At 38.1% G+C, this 17,356-nt stretch overlaps 1 protein-coding gene across 5 annotated transcripts in view; it reads left to right on the top strand.

Moving 5' to 3' along the window:
- Nucleotides 1-17,356, top strand: part of MID1 (midline 1) — a 231,788-nt gene that overhangs the window by 115,755 nt on the left and 98,677 nt on the right. Inside the window, exon 1 of one of the 5 annotated variants that reach the window (XM_056496638.1) lies at nt 13,040-13,142. The exons of 3 other annotated variants lie outside the window; for them this stretch is intronic. The gene's annotated coding sequence lies outside the window, so the exon portion shown is untranslated. Of the gene's footprint in view, nt 1-13,039; nt 13,143-17,356 lie in introns of those variants that run through there. One more of the 5 variants, XM_056496629.1, reaches the window with a different exon arrangement.

The raw sequence follows: 17,356 nt of genomic DNA, 5'->3' as shown, positions 1-17,356 counted from the left end.
GAAACTGTTCCTGAGAACTAACTTCATCTGCTATAATAGGTGATATTTATCTTCAAACTAGACAGAATAAATCTTCTCAAGCCCTTGTGTACAGGTCTGACTCAAATTAAAGAAAGATACTTATCAGAGAATCTCAAGTGGATGGTGAAGTATTATGCTTTGAATTGTTTATATTCTCCTCTCTCTGTATTATTTCAAACCTTGTTTTGCTCAGCATCTGAAATAGGATATCCATGTTCCTGATGCAATATGAACATATGTGACATGGAGTTTTTCTTGTCTAACTTTTTAGGGCAGGGGTGCTACACAAATAGCTGAAAAACTTACATCATTCACTGATGGAGGGCTCAGGTTTCATGTCTGACACTGTTCAGACCATTAGTAGTGGAATGAATAATACTGCCAGACATTTTTCCTTGTGACTTGTGTATAAGGCCTGAATAACATAATTTACATTATTGACTTTGGTAAGTGAAAATCATGGTTGTTGTGGTCAGTCACTTTGCAATTTTTCACTGTAGTTCTAATTTCAAGGCTCTCTCACACAGCAATTGTTTGGGGGTTTTGTTGCTTTTCCCTTAAATGCACAGAATATGAATTTTTCATGCAAGTGAAAGAGAACATCTACAGACAGGCTGATAATACCATGTAGTTATTTGAGTTTTGTAATTATAAACAACTCTGATCACATTTTGGTTATTTATAAATGGCCCAGGCCACCTTCCACCTAGAGACTGTTGTGAAGCCCAGTCTGACTTCCCAATAAAGTACTCAGGAAGACAAGGACTGTGTTTTTCAGAATCATGATTTTGTGCCTTCATTTCCAGGAAATGCTAATTCTTATTATTTCATCACCCAAGTACAAATATAATACAAAGCCATAGATCTGAAAAATACATGGGTTTTTTTGAGTATTAGCCCTTCAATAATTCAAAATAATATACAATAATATAAGTGCTGAAAGGAATAGTTTCTTTGCTAAATATATTCTGTACTCTGTGTGTGTGATAAAATTCCAGCCTGAATGCACAGCAAAATGAGGTATTAACTTTCTTTGCTTCCTAAGGAGTTCAAAATGTCTTGCTCCTGTGGGATTTAATGTAAGTAATGCTGGATATTTAGTCTACAGCATTCTATTCACCTTTGAAAAGCTTAGGTTATAATCTGATTTAGATGACAATTGAAAGAGCTCAGCAGTCTCAGTTTAGTTCCTTTTTTATTAAATCACCATCAGACACTTAACACAGTGCTGATCTTGGCAATAAGACTCATTTTGAGGCATACTGGCACTATTGGAGTAAGAGAGGCATGGAGTATAAACTTGGCTTTAAAAAAAATGAGATCCAGCAAATTTCTTCCTTTTAAAAAGCACAAACATTTATGGAATTTTCTCAAAGATAAACCTTACCTACTGCATGGGATGCCTTTATTCTCAGAGATGATAGACTATTCTGTATTAAAAATGGCGAAGATATTTATACTGCTGGAAAAAAATCCTCAGTAGGAGGAACTGCATTATGGTGACAGTGATTTGCACTGGCTTATTAAAGGTATCAGTGTAGCAGAATCTGGCCATCTGGTATATTGTTAGGTGTGGCCATCAAGTCAGAATAATGCTAATAATGCTAAATTAAGAAGATGCTTTGATTAACACCTTCAATCATCTATTTACATCTGATGCCTTCCAAAGTTGTAATGGAGATGGTACAAAGATCTGCAACAATAAAACAATAAAAAAACAATAATTACTATCAGTTGACCTAGGAATAAGCAAAAACAGGTTGCCTTAAGTAATAAAGGCAGCAACAAAGGCTTTCTTTATTAGAAGGAAGTTTCTCATTCTGCATTTATTGCATTCTGAACAGAAGGGTCAGTTGTAGTTTTTAAAAGTGACGTGCCAGTTAATTCCATTTCTGCAATGATCAAAAACTGTGCATTGCACCCATCAGTGTAGGTTTCAGCAAGATACAGGCTAGACACAGGAGAAGAAAAAGGTTTAGAGTCTAGCACTTCAGGGGGGCTAATGTGTTTTAAAGCTACCACTCAAATGGACCATAGCTTAATCCCTGTGCTGCCAGTCAAGACAGTGATTAAAGATCATCAATTCAAGCAATTGCTTCTGGGTGTTGGTGTGCCAGGTCGTGGGCGTGGAGTTAAGGGGGTGGAGAAGAGGAGGGTTTGTGAATATAGGCTGATGTTTGATGAGCTGAATTTCAAAAAGGAGGGGAAAAGAGGGAAAAACTCAGCTTGGCCCAGGAGAGAGGAAAAAGAGAGAACAAAGCTTCCTTCAGTAAACTCAGCCAGTCTTACAATCATAATTTCTGAGTTCCTCACAAGAGAGCTTCCCCCTATCACTACTCTAAAGAGAAAACAAGATTGTAAAATCAAGTCAGCCCTGGGGGAGGTGGGGGAGGAGAAGGGGAAGGAAGCTTGTAAATGAGACAGGATTTATCCTGAAATAATAACCTTAGCAGTAATAGCAGAGCTCCTGGTGAACACTTGGACTTTTTAATCTGTCTCCTTAGATGCTGAGTGTCGTTTTTAAAGCAGGTTCTTTATGTCAAAGGAGATTAGCACTGGTGACAGAATAATATATTCTTGAATGTGAATATGGAGAAAAAAATACTCTTCTCCATCTCCCCTGCTGGTAATTCTGATCTATTTTGCTAATTCTGATATAAATTGCTATATTACTTCCTTGTTTATTGTGTAGATTTGTTTGTATACAATTACTTCTAAATTACTTTAAAGAATCAATGTGAGGAAAGAACACTTATTCTCTTGTTACCTAAAAAAAGAGTCACTGAGGATAAATCTTCTTTAAACATTAAACATTTAATGGCTCTGCTGCTGCCTTTTGAATCCATACATGGCTGCTAAAATATTTCATCTCTCAGGGTTTCTTACACATCCCATCCATGCAAATGTGAGGAAAATGTTTTGGTTTCTCATTTTTTACAGAGAGTATCTCATTGAATGCCTGGTACTCTCAGCTCCCTGAGCAAAGAGGGTGATGCCAGTGTGACTGGTGCCAGTGAAGCACCAAGTGGAGCAGATCATCTTAAGTGCCATCATGTGGCACATACAGGACACCTGGGGGATCTGGCCCAGCCACTGTGGGTTTAGGAGAGGCAGGTCCTGCTGGGCCAACCTGATCTCCTTCCATGACAGGTGACCTGCCTTGTGGGTGAGAGAGAGGCTGTGGATGTTCTTTACCTGGACTTTGGTAAACTGTGACACTGTTCCCCACAGTATCCTCCTGGAGAGCCTGGCTGCCCATGGCATGGACAGGTGCATTCTCCTTTGGGTGAAAAAATGTCTGGATGACCAGTCCAGAGAGTGGTGGTGAATAGAGTTCATCCAGCTGGGGGACAATCACCAGTGACATTTCCTAGGGCTCAGTACTGGGGACAAGCATCAGTGACCTGGATGAAGGGATTGAGGCCACCCTCAGTCAGATGACACCTTTACAGATGACACCTGGTTGGGTGTTGAGGTGGAAAAGCTGGGTGCTGGAGGATGGAAAAGCTCTGCAGAGAGATCTGGACAGGCTGGATTGATGGGCTGAGGCCAATGGTATGAGGTTCAACAAGACAGAATGCTGGGTCCTGTGCTGCAGTCACAACAGTCTTTAGTCACTTTAGCTAGGGAGGTTTAGGTTGACATTGGGAAGAAAGTTTTCACAGAAAGGGTAATTGGGCACTGGGGTAGGCTGCCCAGGGAGGGGTGGAGTCACACTCCTTGGTGGTATTTAAGGAAGGACTCAGTGCCTGGGTCCAGTGGACAAGGTGGTGTTGGGTCATAGGTTGGACTCAATGATCTCAGAGGTCTTTTCCAACCTTATTGATTGTGTGATTCTGTATCCTACATATCTAGGACTGCAAAAGTTGCTTTTTACACAGTCTTTCTCAAAATTATACTTCTGAATCTAACCTTCCCCCTGCTTTAGGAATCATGTTGTTTCATTGAATTATAGACACCCCAATATGAGTTGGAAGCTTGGCAGGCTCGTTGCTACCACCTCATTTTCTATATCTTGTACAGGAGATTTGTCATGCTTCTTGTCAGGGATTTATACTCATCTTTAATTTCTAGAGGTGTACATAGTTTAGGAAAGGAAAGCACTCCAGAAAATACTATAAATAAGGTGTACATATGTGACCCTTTCACACATGCGATGTTGCTGACTTGATTTGAAAGACAAGCCAAAAAAAATACTGGTTTCTATGAAGCTTTTTTTTAAGGCTTGGTTCTTATGGGCTAGAAACAAAAGCAGCTTTAACTGCTGTTTAAAATTGGGTAAAGAAAGATAGTGAAAACAGCCTTAATTTCTTGCCCTGGCTTGTGGGGTATTTTTATGTCATCAAGATGGACTTTGCCATCACCACTGCACTGGAAGTCTTCCAAGTGCATTTGCAAGATTAGCAGTATGTTGAAACAAGCTCTGTCCATTTCTGCTTGGCTTCAGTAGGTCTGGCCTTTGTGAAAGTCTTGAAGACATGCTGGATCATCCTTTCCTGATGGTAATCCAGGAACCCTGAGCAGGGTTTGAAGGAAGTGGTATAAACTGGATGTGAACTGTATGTTCACTGCCATTACGCCCATCTCTTCCAGAGGGGCTGGTTTAGCTGTCTGATGGTCAGGAACCCAGAACATCCTGGCTGTACTGTTTTTCTCTGAGTTATTAGTGAAAGAGATGATTACCAACAATGAGATATTCACATTACTTATTTTGGAGACCTATCCCCCCAGCATGATTTGTCCCATCCCAGTCTGTAGTGCCTGTTTCACTGAATTTTCTAGACATAACTTTAACAAGTGGCTAAAATTTTATCTAGCTTTTTAATGGTTTAAAATAAGATTTTGTTCTGTCATGTCTAGAGGAACTTAGCTGTCTGCTCTTTGACACAGGCCACCTGCCTGCCCCATTTGGCCAGCTCCTTGTCCCATTTGCCCTTTCTCAGTCTGGTTTCTTGACAATATGTAGTAATCTGGCTCATCCTCTTTGTGGCATTAGACACGACTGAAGTTGTATATTCATGACTGAAAGTGGAAAAAGAAGCTGCAAGAAATGTGATCATGGAGTGAATGTATCAAATAATGGATTTCTATTCCAGTGTGATTCCATGGCAGATGATTATTCTGACACTGTTTTGGGTGTGGATCTCTGTGCTGGCAAAGAACTTGGAAGGATTAGAAAACAAGTGCAAAACTCAGTGCAGGAGGAGCCCTTAACACATCAGTCTGATGGGATATAACTGCTCTGCTCTAACTTCCAGTGGCAGCAAACTGTTCTTTCTGGCATATTGTAGCTACTTCTTTTCTTCAGCATCTCAAATAATACAATATTTTTTCATCATTTCTTGTAGCTGGAAGGAAGGTGATGAGTGTGCATGTTCTGCTAGGGGAATTTTTTCATCTAGGACAAATGCAGGCAGAAGATACTATTTGGTTGATCCAGCAGGAAACAGAGGTAGTTAGAAATGTGGCATTTATGTCCTTACATCCTGGCTGCCAGCCAGATTGGTTTCCCAGAAAATAAGTCTCTATAGGCTGGCTGCTGTTTAATAAGTGCACTGTGTCCATTATTCAAGCTTTTGAGAGGATTTTTTTGCTTCTTATAGAAAAAAACCTGCATTATTCTTTCTTTGTTAAACAAAAAATCATCCTGTTCTTGAATTTATAATAGATTCAAAGACATCAGTGCCAAGTAATCCAAAGGTGGGCTGTTTTGCCTGTCTTGTCTGTGTTTTTCCCCCCTCCTCTCTTTCCCCCCAAGTCATGCTCAAATGTCAGGTGCTGCTGAACCTGTTTGGTTGCTTTGTGAAATCTGGAGGGGCACAAACTTCCACCTGGAGCTGCTACCCAGAGCAGCCCCTGCTACGTCTGACTAGTTCACAAAGACACATTTATTCTGGTTAGCATTAATTAGATGAAGAAGGTAGGAAAGGAAAAGAGAGGAAAAGAAAAGAAGTTATTGCATTCCTGAGCTGATAATGTGTACAGGACAGACAAGTGGAGAGGAAAATTGCAGAGCATGGTGGCTGTCTCTACTGGCAACTGAAAACAGCCCAGTAACTTTATTTTCAAGGGACTTGTGCTTTGTCTATTTGCTCTAAAGAGATCTAGGTAGGAAAAATTGATGATAGCTGTGGCAAATAAATGTTACCTGGAATGAAAAATTGAATTTACAATAAATATTAAAAGCATAGAATCAAGATCCCAGTTCTTTGAATCATCACTATGTAAAGCATTAATAGCAGTGGAGGTTTTGGGGAGAAGGTTTTTTGGTGGTTTTTGTTTCGAGGGGGCTTGTGAAATTATTGCTCAGCAAGTCTGAAATTTAAAATTGACAATGGATCTCACTGCAATGGTATGTTATAAAGGGCTAAAGTATAAAAAGTCTTTCAGAGGAGTGACTAATGGAAGATGGGCACATGGCTGTTCCACTGCATCAGTGAGTATCCCTGGGAGAGGACCAGTCAGTAATAGGTTTTTTCCTCAGTTTTCTTTTACCTCACCCATCTTCCATGGGGCATAGCCTTTCCATGGCAACTGTGAAGAAAATATTTTGTTAATCTAGTGTGACTGCTCCCCATGAAATTATATATCTGTATTTAAAAATTCAGGTTCAAGGAGATTAAAATTAATGGCTGCAATATGCATTATTCTCAGTTGGTATTCTGCGGTATATTAATAACAGTGTGAACTTTAACTTTTGAAACAAATTGCCTGTGTGATGACCTGTTCATTAACAGAAACTTGAAGTATAACACCCCTACCACTTAGATGACTTTTAGTTGTAGTTCACATTGCATTTTATGATAGATTACAGTAGCAGGAGATTCTTTTGAAGAATGGAAAGAGATACAGTAGAGTTTCCTTTCTTCCTCCTTTTGCCAGCATTAATTTTGGGGAAAGCTCCATGACATGACTATGGTGGTTCTGAGAACTACAGGAGCTCTGGAGAGCCCACAACTTGAGTGACAGACTCTTCTTTCAGGGTGATGGGAAAGAACACTTGCTTGAGTCCTTAATCTGAAATGTGACAGTGAGTTGTGTTTATTTTTGTCTAGATGCAGGTGCAGCACCCTGGAGAAGACATTGATAAGAAAATAAAGCATAGAGTGTGACACAAGAGAAAAGTTGCCAGATGATTAGAGACTTAATAATATATAGCAAAAATAATGGCTGTGTTGTCCAGGACTTGGTGCTTATTTAATTTCTTGCAGATCATGAGTACTTAGAGGGAGAGTGATTGATGGGATTAATTAGAGATATTTGTTTAACAAGTGTTCCTGGCTCTTGTGGCTCATTAATTAAAACTTGAACTTTGTAAAAATGCTATTTGCAATCCTTATTGTTTTATGAATTCAAGTCATTTTGGTTTTGAATGGAGGAGAAGTCAGATGAACAGGTAAGTAGTGCAACAAAAGCAATACATAATAGGTTACAGTGATTTATATTTCATTGGAGAATCAAAAAAAACTTGGATCTACCCATAAATCAAGCATAATTGGCAAGGTCTGCTTTTGCAGAGATGTTTTCTTTAGCAGTCTCTGGTGGTCTGTGTTTAAATTCATCTTATGTGTCATTACAGGAATTAGTCTCTGAACTAACTGTAGACTAAGTATATAATTTTTATGGTTTAAGCAATTTTTTTTCTCATTGAGAGCATTGAATATTCAGGAACTTTTTATTTTACACACTTGCATTTGTAAATAGTTGCATCTCTTCACTTGACAAGCCATTAGAAAAATAACAAAAGGGTGTATAAGTTTCTCTGCACATCAAGGGTATCTATCCTGAAGTTTTTGGAAATCTAAAAGGCAATTTATTCACTTAACAGGCCCTGTGCTGGGAAGTAAGGATTTTAGTTCTCTGATGCTTTGTTTTTCATAAGTTAGTGTTCTTTATTAAAAGGCACATGTTTCTTTTACTAATTCTTTTCAAGGCTATTCATTTTCATTTGCTAATGAACCTCTTTTTTTTATAAATATCCTGGTAGAGTTAATATATGAACATCACTGGAAAACAATATACAACACCCTCAGGACCAAAGATTATTTTGTTAGCATAAACTTGTTTGCTTCTAATCCTCTAAGTATTTGTCTATGTATTTAACTTTATTTAGCTTTCCCAAGAAATCCTTGTACCTGATGCTATCTCTTAGTGTCTGCAGAACAACTGCCACTACTGTTTTCAGTAAGATGCTCCCTTCCAAAGAAAGCTGTTGAACTATGGCTTTAGCTGGAAACATAACTGGAGTTTCAGCAAAACTGGGAGCTGAGTGTGACACTAAAATACACTTGTAATAACTGAAGCTGTAGATTCATACTGCTACTCATGAATACCACATAATCTTCCCATAATACTAAGGGCTATATTTCAATGCTTAAGAAAACAAATTTAAATTTCTTCTCTAATACAGCTCCTTGTGGCCATGGTGTAAAAACATGAACAGATTCAGGCAGAGCTTGTCAAGTTTGGTAAAGTGAAATTTTCATCCCAATTTTCAGAATAGGATCACATGGAGGTAAATCATAATCAGACATCCTCCTTGTAAACCAAAGACACTAATCTACCTGTTATGCTAAAAAACCCGTAATTTTTAAAATATAAAACAGTGGAGGATTTAGATGTTGCTAAGAGCCTCAAAATTAAAACTGATCTCTAAACCTTCCAAAGTTTTAAGGTTTTCTAGATTTTAGATCCCAATATCCTCTCCACAATTTAGGATTAATTGCCTTTTCAAATACTGTGGAAGAGACTTAGACTTCAGAAGATGTGTTTTAAAACTTCAGGCTTCACATTTAGTAAGTGACAGCTCAAGCTTGTTTTGGCATCATAATCATTTAGCATTTTGACTGCTAAAAAGCAGTCAACAACAAAGGAAAAGATAACAATTTTCATATCTTTTCAATACAAAACCTTTTCTGTGTGATGAGATTGAAAGGGTAAACAATCCTTTTGGATATGCTGCAGGATAAAACATAAAAAGGATCAAGTTCCTGTGCTTTTGACTGTGATACTCTTCAAATTTTATTTTGATAGTCAGATTCAACTGATGTTTTCATATTCCTGCTCTGAGCATTCCCTCAATGTTCTTCAGGGGGTCAGATTAGAATTCAAAGCTGTTGTTAATCTAACAATTTAGAATAGAGTAATTAATCTTCTTTCTCTGTCCAAAACCGAAATGTAGGACTGAGCAAAAGGCTTCACTGATCACATGGAATTGTTAAAACAAGTTCTGTGTAGCAGTGGGGGTAACTTTTCTTTTTCCCTTTCTCTCTCCCTCATCTACCCCCAAATTTACAAGCAGCTGTTGCATATTCTAAGCAAGGGGGGTTTTGTTTGTGGCTTACTTTGAAGTTTAAAAAGATAAGCTTTTGTTTGAATTGGGAGAATCTGATAATTGATAGAGAAATTTATAATCTATTCAAATATTAATCAAGTACTATAATCTAATCTCCTTCAGCAAGGGATAAAGTATTTTAGAATCACATGCTGCTGTTGCAATTATAGTTTTGCCTTTCTCCAAAGAGCCTTAGTGGTTGGTCATTTATAGTGTGGCTTATTAGGACAAATTCAAATGATATTTAAATACAAATGAAGGAGTAGGGGGAAATGGCATGCCTGCATACAGTGACCATCAATGTCTTAAGGGTTCCAACAATGAGACCAGAGGAGGTCTATAGCTCAAAGAGCAGTTAATATTAAACAACTATTTGAGGGAGAATTAGCACTTAGCATTCCTATGAAGCAATTTCATACAAAGAAATTGCTCAAATTGTATCACATGAATCACTCTTAGTGACATGATATTTCTTAATTTTCCCAAAAGCTGGACATTTCCTTTTATGTCCTTGTTGTTCAAAGAGTATTACAAGATGCAAATGTAGACACTAAGAGGGGAGCATCTGTATTTTCTCCACTTCCTTCACTTGGGGTGAGCAGAGGATGTGGCTAGTCAGAAATGTACTGAAGGTATTTGCCTGGAGCAGGGAAATCCTTCATCTCAGACATGCTGTTAAGGACAGCAGTGAGGCTGCTCTCACTCTGGCCCTGTTCAGAAACATGTGAGTTGCTAATTGTCATTTGGATCAGCCCCTCTGTGCTGACTGACCATATGGCAAGAGAAGAAAGACTGGGGAGACACTATTTTTAACCAATCCACTGTTGTTGGTTTTCTTCATCATAGAATTCTATGATTAGCTATATAGAACAAGTAATTTATGTGATTGTGCTTGCCTGTGGAAAAGCTACAAACTGCAGACATTAGCATATTTGTTCATATTACAGTTTCAATATGATCCCTTATACTACACTATGGCACCTGCTTTCTGGAGACAGTGGACTGATTGTTTGGAATAAGTGCCCAGCAGCAGCACCTATCAATCTAAAAATGTATGTTCCCTGTCCATCAAAACAAGATAAAAAAACAGTGGCTGTACAGCAAATAGACACAGTTTGGAGACTCTGGCATCAGAAATGCAAAATTTTAGAACCCACGCATGATGAAAGAATAATTTTATAGAGGGTCAATAGATGGATTTCATTAAGTCTCTGAGCTTTAAGCTGTATTAAATTTAGATACAGTAACTTATCTCTCTAGCAATATATTAGCTCAGAGTCATTGATTGTTTTTGTTTTTCCACATCCTGTTTGAACTAGGGAGGCTGCCAGTTAAAATCTAGTGAATATTTTGACATAGTTTAAGAAATTACTGTCACAAGCTACCCACTTCTTTTCACTGCTGTAACTTACTGCAACTATACACACCTCAAACAATCATTTTTTAGTTTATACCATGGAAACAAATACACGAGCTGTGGCTCAGCACTTAAATCTACTGATTCCATGGTGAAGATGGTAAGAAAGGAGCTATTGGTGGCTGAAATATCTTTTGTTTCCTTTGTAAAATTCACCAAAGCTCGTGGTGGGTATCATAAGAACACAAATGCACAGCTGTTGGCTCTGAGCACAAGAGGTGATATCTTGTTAAACTGTGGGAATTTGATTATATTCAGTCATGTATCTCAGACCTTCTGCTACATGAGAATCCAGCTTCATGTCTAAAGACACCTCTATTTTGGTTAATTTCAATAGATTTTGAAGAGGAGGAAGGTTAGAAGACATCTATTTTATAGTTCACACTTGAGTTCAAAAGTGGGAGGGAGATTAGTGTGGCAGAGGATATTTGTTAGATGACTTCATTATCTTAAGATAAGGTTCTTGAATGATAACTCAAACAAGCTGGCATCACAAGTGACACAAATACAACTTTGAGGCCATGGGTTTGAACTCATTCACTTGGATACATGTATATGTGTATAGGTGCATAAATGTACATGTGAAAAGTATTCTGAAGCCTTTGCTGACAAAACATCACATAGAGATACTTGGCTCTAATTATGAAATCTCCCTCGTGTACAATAGTGTTGTCTATTGTAACACATGCAGAGTTACCCTCAAACTGAAGTAAAAGTTATTCAGGAATTGAGGCAGATGGATCAGCAAAATTAGGATTATTGGAATTCGTGTAACTTTTATGATTGAATAAAATTTAAATATAAAAAAAAAGTTTCTTAATTGAAACTGCTTCCGTGGCTGGTTGCCTGCAACCAAAGGGCATGAAAAGGCAGATTAACTATAATGTGGACAAAGAGAGCAGCAGGACAGCACCTGGTAATCATGGAATCAAGAATCATTTGGGCTGGTTGATCACAAATGCATCTGGATGAGTATAAGCTAGCATGGTTTAACAGACAGTCCAAAGAAAATTACATTATGCTGTTTAATGAAGGATCAAGGACAGGATATGTATTGAGGAATCTAAAATTCTTCTGTCTAGGACTTGGGCTGCTTATGACTTGACTTGACTGTAGGTTATCCATGGGCATTTAATATAATGGAAAATGGTTCCAATAATGGTAGTCCCTCTGCACATCTGTCTTGCTTTCTGCATGCTCAGTTCTCCTGATAGAAGCTGCTATTCCACATGCAAGTTAACAGACATTGCCAGCAAAAAGCTTTAAAAACCCTATGAAGAACATGCATTTGTATGAGGTCTCTGGGATATTTTTTCAAGGAAATGAATTGAATAGGAAATTAAATAATCACAACAGTTGTTTATTGCCTCAAAAGAACAAAGTGCAGGCTCTTCTATGGAAGAAAAACCTAGGACAAGTGTGGGTTTGCAGTCTTTTGTTCAGATGTCTGAGGTATGTTTTGTTTCACTTTGTTGTGTTACCATTGTATGAAAGAGGGCATTGCAACATGAAAAACGGAGAACACAAGGAAGCAATTCTTTCCTGCTGTTTCCACTTTGTGTGATTTTTTAACACCTTTGTTGGAGACCAAATGTCTGGTGTGACTCAGTCAGGATTCCTCCCGGGCACTTCGGTAAAGCATTTGCAGTTTCCTGTTGCAGTTTGCTGCTTACATACAAGTTAAGGTAAAATTAAAAAAATAAATAAATAAAATGAAGCAACTGCTATCATCTTGTGTTTCACTTTGTGAATCTCAAACAATAGGATCTCTGTGCTGTTTGTAGGAAGAGAATTTTTTCACACAGGTGCTGTACTCTCTTGAATTATCCTCAGTTTTGGCAAACTCCTGCTAGGCTTTGCACTGTTACATTTTTGAACAGTATTTGGTTAAAACAGTAAAAAATAAGTGATTATTTGCCACGAGTCATGCAGAGTTCTGCCGTTCTGGAGAGCAGTAAATGTGGAAATGTTCCTTTTGAGCGTGGAAGGTTGGGCCAGTCCAAGCTGGTGCTGCCAGCCCCACTCTGTGCTAATTGTCCCAGGGCTGAGCTGGCCTCACCCAAGCCATGAGTGGCCATGGTCTCATCACAGCAAGGATCTCCACTTCTTCTGGGCTGGCCCTGGGGAGGGAGAGGAGGAGGCGTTGTGCTGTGGGTCAGCAGGAGGGGCTGGACCAGGAGCAGGGATGCTGGCGGAGGCGGTGAGGTGGAGCGGGCTTTCCTGCCATTGTAGGGGACATTTTCCTGTTGTGCTCCAGCCAGGCTGCCGCAGTGGGTGCTGCCCAGCCGGGCTGTGCTGGTCTGGAGGGTCGGCGTGCTCCCTGTCTCCGCAGCAATGCTGCCCACGGAGGATGCGGGGCGGGATCCAGCGGTGGGTACGCGCCTGGCTGCCTCCGGGACTGTGCCTGTGCACGCTTGCCATTGCCACTAATTTGGGAAGTAGTTTATAATGTGTTTAGCAGTTGTAGGGAGGAGGTGAGGTTTGCTCTGTTGCTGTGATGAATTGTCTTTTCGGTACTGGAAAGCCTGGAAAAAATGGAACATTTTTCATCTCGTGTTTTCAAACAAGGACTTATTGTCTTGTTAGTTGTCATAAAACCAGTTAGAGAGATAAAGGGGCATTAGCATCTGCATAGTGTTAACAACATCTGGTACATTACAATTCTGTTTTTAAAATAACAGATGAAGGCTGAGATACATGTTTATATCAGAAAAAATTTTTTAAATGTAATCATTCCCTGAAGCCTGCTTCATTCCTTGTGCAAAGTCTTTCAAAGTCAATTTATTTATTTGTAAATGTTGTAAATGATGAAGTTACATAACCTAAAGCAGTGACATGCTTCAAGTGTGATGGCTGACAGGTGATGTTCCTGCAAAGGATGTGCATTTGGCACTGGTATGCTCAGACTCATGGTCTGGTCACTATGGTTATTTTGTGTGCAAATTCTACATCCACAAAAGCCCACAAAATGCAGTATACATTAAGGAGAATCTGCAGCATGTATAGCTCATGGGTACAGAATCATCCTGTGATTTTCCCAGTAAAATATTTCAAGAAAACCAGTTGTCTGAGGATAAGATGACATGCAGTGATGTTTGAAAGTAGGTATTTATAAAGCTGCTGGAAGGAAAAGCGGAAAGCTGTGCAGATGCATACCACTAATTCTTTCTTAAGTGCTACTCTAGTTATTACAGTAACACTGACCTGCTTGCCAGCTGACAGGAAATGTACAATTTTGTTCTATTTTTTTTTTTTTTTTTTAGAAAAACTGTGAGGCTTTTTTGTGTCACTGATGAAGAATATCTAAATAATTAAGATATTTTCTTTTCCCATTCTCTCTGCTAAAAGCTCCTAAGTTAGAGTGATACTGAGAACATTTATTTGAGAGGCCTATTGGTGGTATTGATACAGTAATCCAGAAGCAGAACTATCCAAATCCAGAAAAATCCCCACTCAATGGTGTCAGCTGGAAAGAGGTTGCTCTGAAATCATTCTCCTGCAACTCAGTTTTCTGTCTCCTCTTAGATTTTTAACTGGAGAACAGTAAAAATTAAGGACATTCAAAGATATTTATTGGAAGCAAATTTGGCTAAACAAGTGATTGTTGAGCACATAAGAATAAAAAAAATAGATGTTAAATTATTTGTTTCCTCTTTTTAAAGCTCAAGAACACTGAAAAGAGTTACTTGTTAGTTGATGTAGTCTCATTAGATTAAGTTCCTTTCATACCTGGAATAAAATAAACATATCTAGAAAGCACAGATCACTTAATACCAAAGACAATCTCAAATATTTTAAAGATTCTTCTTCCTAATGAAGTGGTCCTTCTGCTGATTGTTATTATTATTACTCCAGGAAGCCAGAGCTGATTGTTTCCTCCACCAGTTACAGGTTTCTCTCATAGGTTTAAATAGATAACCTTCAGAGCACAGGTATAATTTGTTCCTTATCTCCCATCTTCCCACAGTTCACTGCTAATTTCCCCTTCTATGACCTGATTAAAATCTTGATTTTTAAATACACCTTTCATCTTAGGGAGTTCATGTACTGAGAGTACAGCAGGAATAAATTAGAAGGAGCTCTTCAGTGTTAGACAGTAGGGTTGTTTTTTTGTTTTGTTTTGTTTTGTTTTGTTTTGCAATAGCCAGAATCTCTTTATATACTTTGTAAATCTGCAGAGTAGAACTCTGAGAATGTGTTTATTCCTTTAAAAAAGGAATCTTTTATAGGCTTTTTTGAGGACCACACATGAGGACCAGGGAACAGGATAGTGAGAGGTTAACACTGTGTATTTTGTGATTATAAATATAAGGAGCTTTAGTTCATCAAAAATACATCTTGCAGGTAGTTTAAGTTCAGTGCTCTCTGTGGTGGGTTGAGTTCACACCTTCATACCCATACCAGCTCCTGGGACATTTATTGCTGTTATTTTAAATGCTCTTTCTGATAAGAAACCAGACCCTAGTATTCTTCTGTGAGAAATTAAAATGTCATTATCTAGGTGAAAACAATGATTGTGAACTTCAGTACCCATGACTCTCTGTATCTAACCATGTGGAAGGAATTCACTGAACAACTTGGTGGGAAGAGGATGCAATCATTTCTCCCTGCCACCCTAAGACCTCCTCTGAAAACTCACAGTAGCTTAACAGCTCATGGGTTTCCAAGCTGCTCTACCATATCTGAGTGTGACCCTTTGTGACTAGAAGGGATGTGTTGGAACACACAGTGTCTGAGTATTTCTGTTGTTGTATCATCTGTGTTAAAAATCTGGGTGTACTGTGTCACCTGAGGCATTACACAAGCTGGGGAAACGTGGGAGATTTCCAGCTCTACCCTGCAACCAAAGCTTTATGAAAACTGGTGGCTTCAGGTGGGTAAAAGTGCTTTACCTTCCTTTCATTGTGCAGTGGTATCTATATCAAGGAAACTCTTAGCTTGAAATGAGTGAGGAAAAAAGGAATGGTGTGGTACAAAGCAATTTGTCCCCTTTGGTAGGTTTTTGAGGTGGCCCCAGTTGTTGTTTTCCATGCTGCCAGTATCAGACCAAGATGTGACCTTGATATTTGTTCCTATATAGCTATGATATACCCCAGAATAAATGTCATTTTCTCAAATGAAGATTGTGAATTTAGTTGAGGAGGTTTTTGGAACAGATCCTCAACCATAAATTTAATTGGAGGTCAGTGCTGATTCACATGTGCTAAAGATTAAACAAAAAGAATTTTGAGGAAATATTAAATCTTGTATCTAAAGAATGTAAAGCTGCAGGAGTTGCAAAAGCACAAAAAATAAAGACCAAGGGTATAGTTGTATAGGTTTATGTGCATGTGTAATATTGTATCTAATATATTATTATATATAATATTAAATCAGCAATTAATTGTTTGCTTTGATTTACAGGACAAGATTTTTTTTGTAGTCTGTTAGTTTTTGAGCCTTAGTTATTGTTTTATCTCCCTTGAGAAGGAATATGTGATGTTGTGCCAAAAACCTTAATTCTGTGAGATGTTCTTGTCTCACTGAATAACATAACAGGATTCATCTTTTCAAAAATATATTCTCCTACTAGCATATGTTCCAACCAGAAAGGGATGTTATCAAAGGTTTATAACCCTGCAAACAGCATGGCAGGTGTGCTTTTGCTGTATTGATCTCATTTAAATGTTGCAAACAACTATCTCAACATCATAGAAACACTGCATGTAACTTCTAGACAAGGCAGATGATCATTCTTCTGTCAATGAAAATGTATGAATAGGATGAGCTAGTAATTTTTCTTTCATGCTGATCATTTGTTTTTGCATATCAGGAGCTGTTGAACAGACACTATCCTTTGAATATTTATTAATTCTCACTGCTTTGATAAAAGCCAGTGGGAAAACAAGTAGTTGCTTGCTTCAGGGTGTGTGCAGTTTGCTTTCTTTATTGCTACAGAAGTTTCCATTAAACATTTCTAAAAAAAAAATTAAAAAATCTGATGTTGGATTATTAGTTATTTTTGCACTAGTCACACAAACTACACTGTTTACATGAATATCTCACTCTCTGTGCTGTTGGCAATTATGTTAACATCATGAATGTTAACATCATGAATACTCACAAGCTTCAATATCTGTGCTGCAGAAGGTAAAATCTGTAATGGACTAGGACCACCTAGGCTATACAGTAGTTCATTGCTTTGATCACATTTGAAATGCTGATTGAATGCACTGTGGAACCATCATATTCACTAGTTGGAAAGAAAAGTTGTTCCCCAGACAGTTTTGTGTATATCCTAGATAATGATAGAAAATGGCAAAAAGAATAGTATTTCCTTCTTTTTCTTATCACTGTTAACAGAAGATATTGAAAGCTGAGGATTTTTTTATAGCCTTTAGCAGGTTTATCAAAAGAACAAAAATTAAAAATTTTACTTTTATTGTGCACTTAAGAGAAAAACGTTGTGACTTAAAAAACTACAGCTCTGTATTATGGTAGTAATCTGTTTAAGCATTCCATAGATTATTTAGGAATAATGAAATTCCCCTTGTACTATAAACCTAGGATACACACATGTATGGACACACATATGCATGCATAAC

Source organism: Oenanthe melanoleuca, chromosome 1 (genome assembly GCF_029582105.1).
Source record: "Oenanthe melanoleuca isolate GR-GAL-2019-014 chromosome 1, OMel1.0, whole genome shotgun sequence".
Lineage (NCBI taxonomy): Eukaryota > Metazoa > Chordata > Aves > Passeriformes > Muscicapidae > Oenanthe > Oenanthe melanoleuca.
The sequence above is the reverse complement of the archived record's forward strand: the minus strand, read 5'-3'. Positions and strand labels throughout refer to the sequence as shown.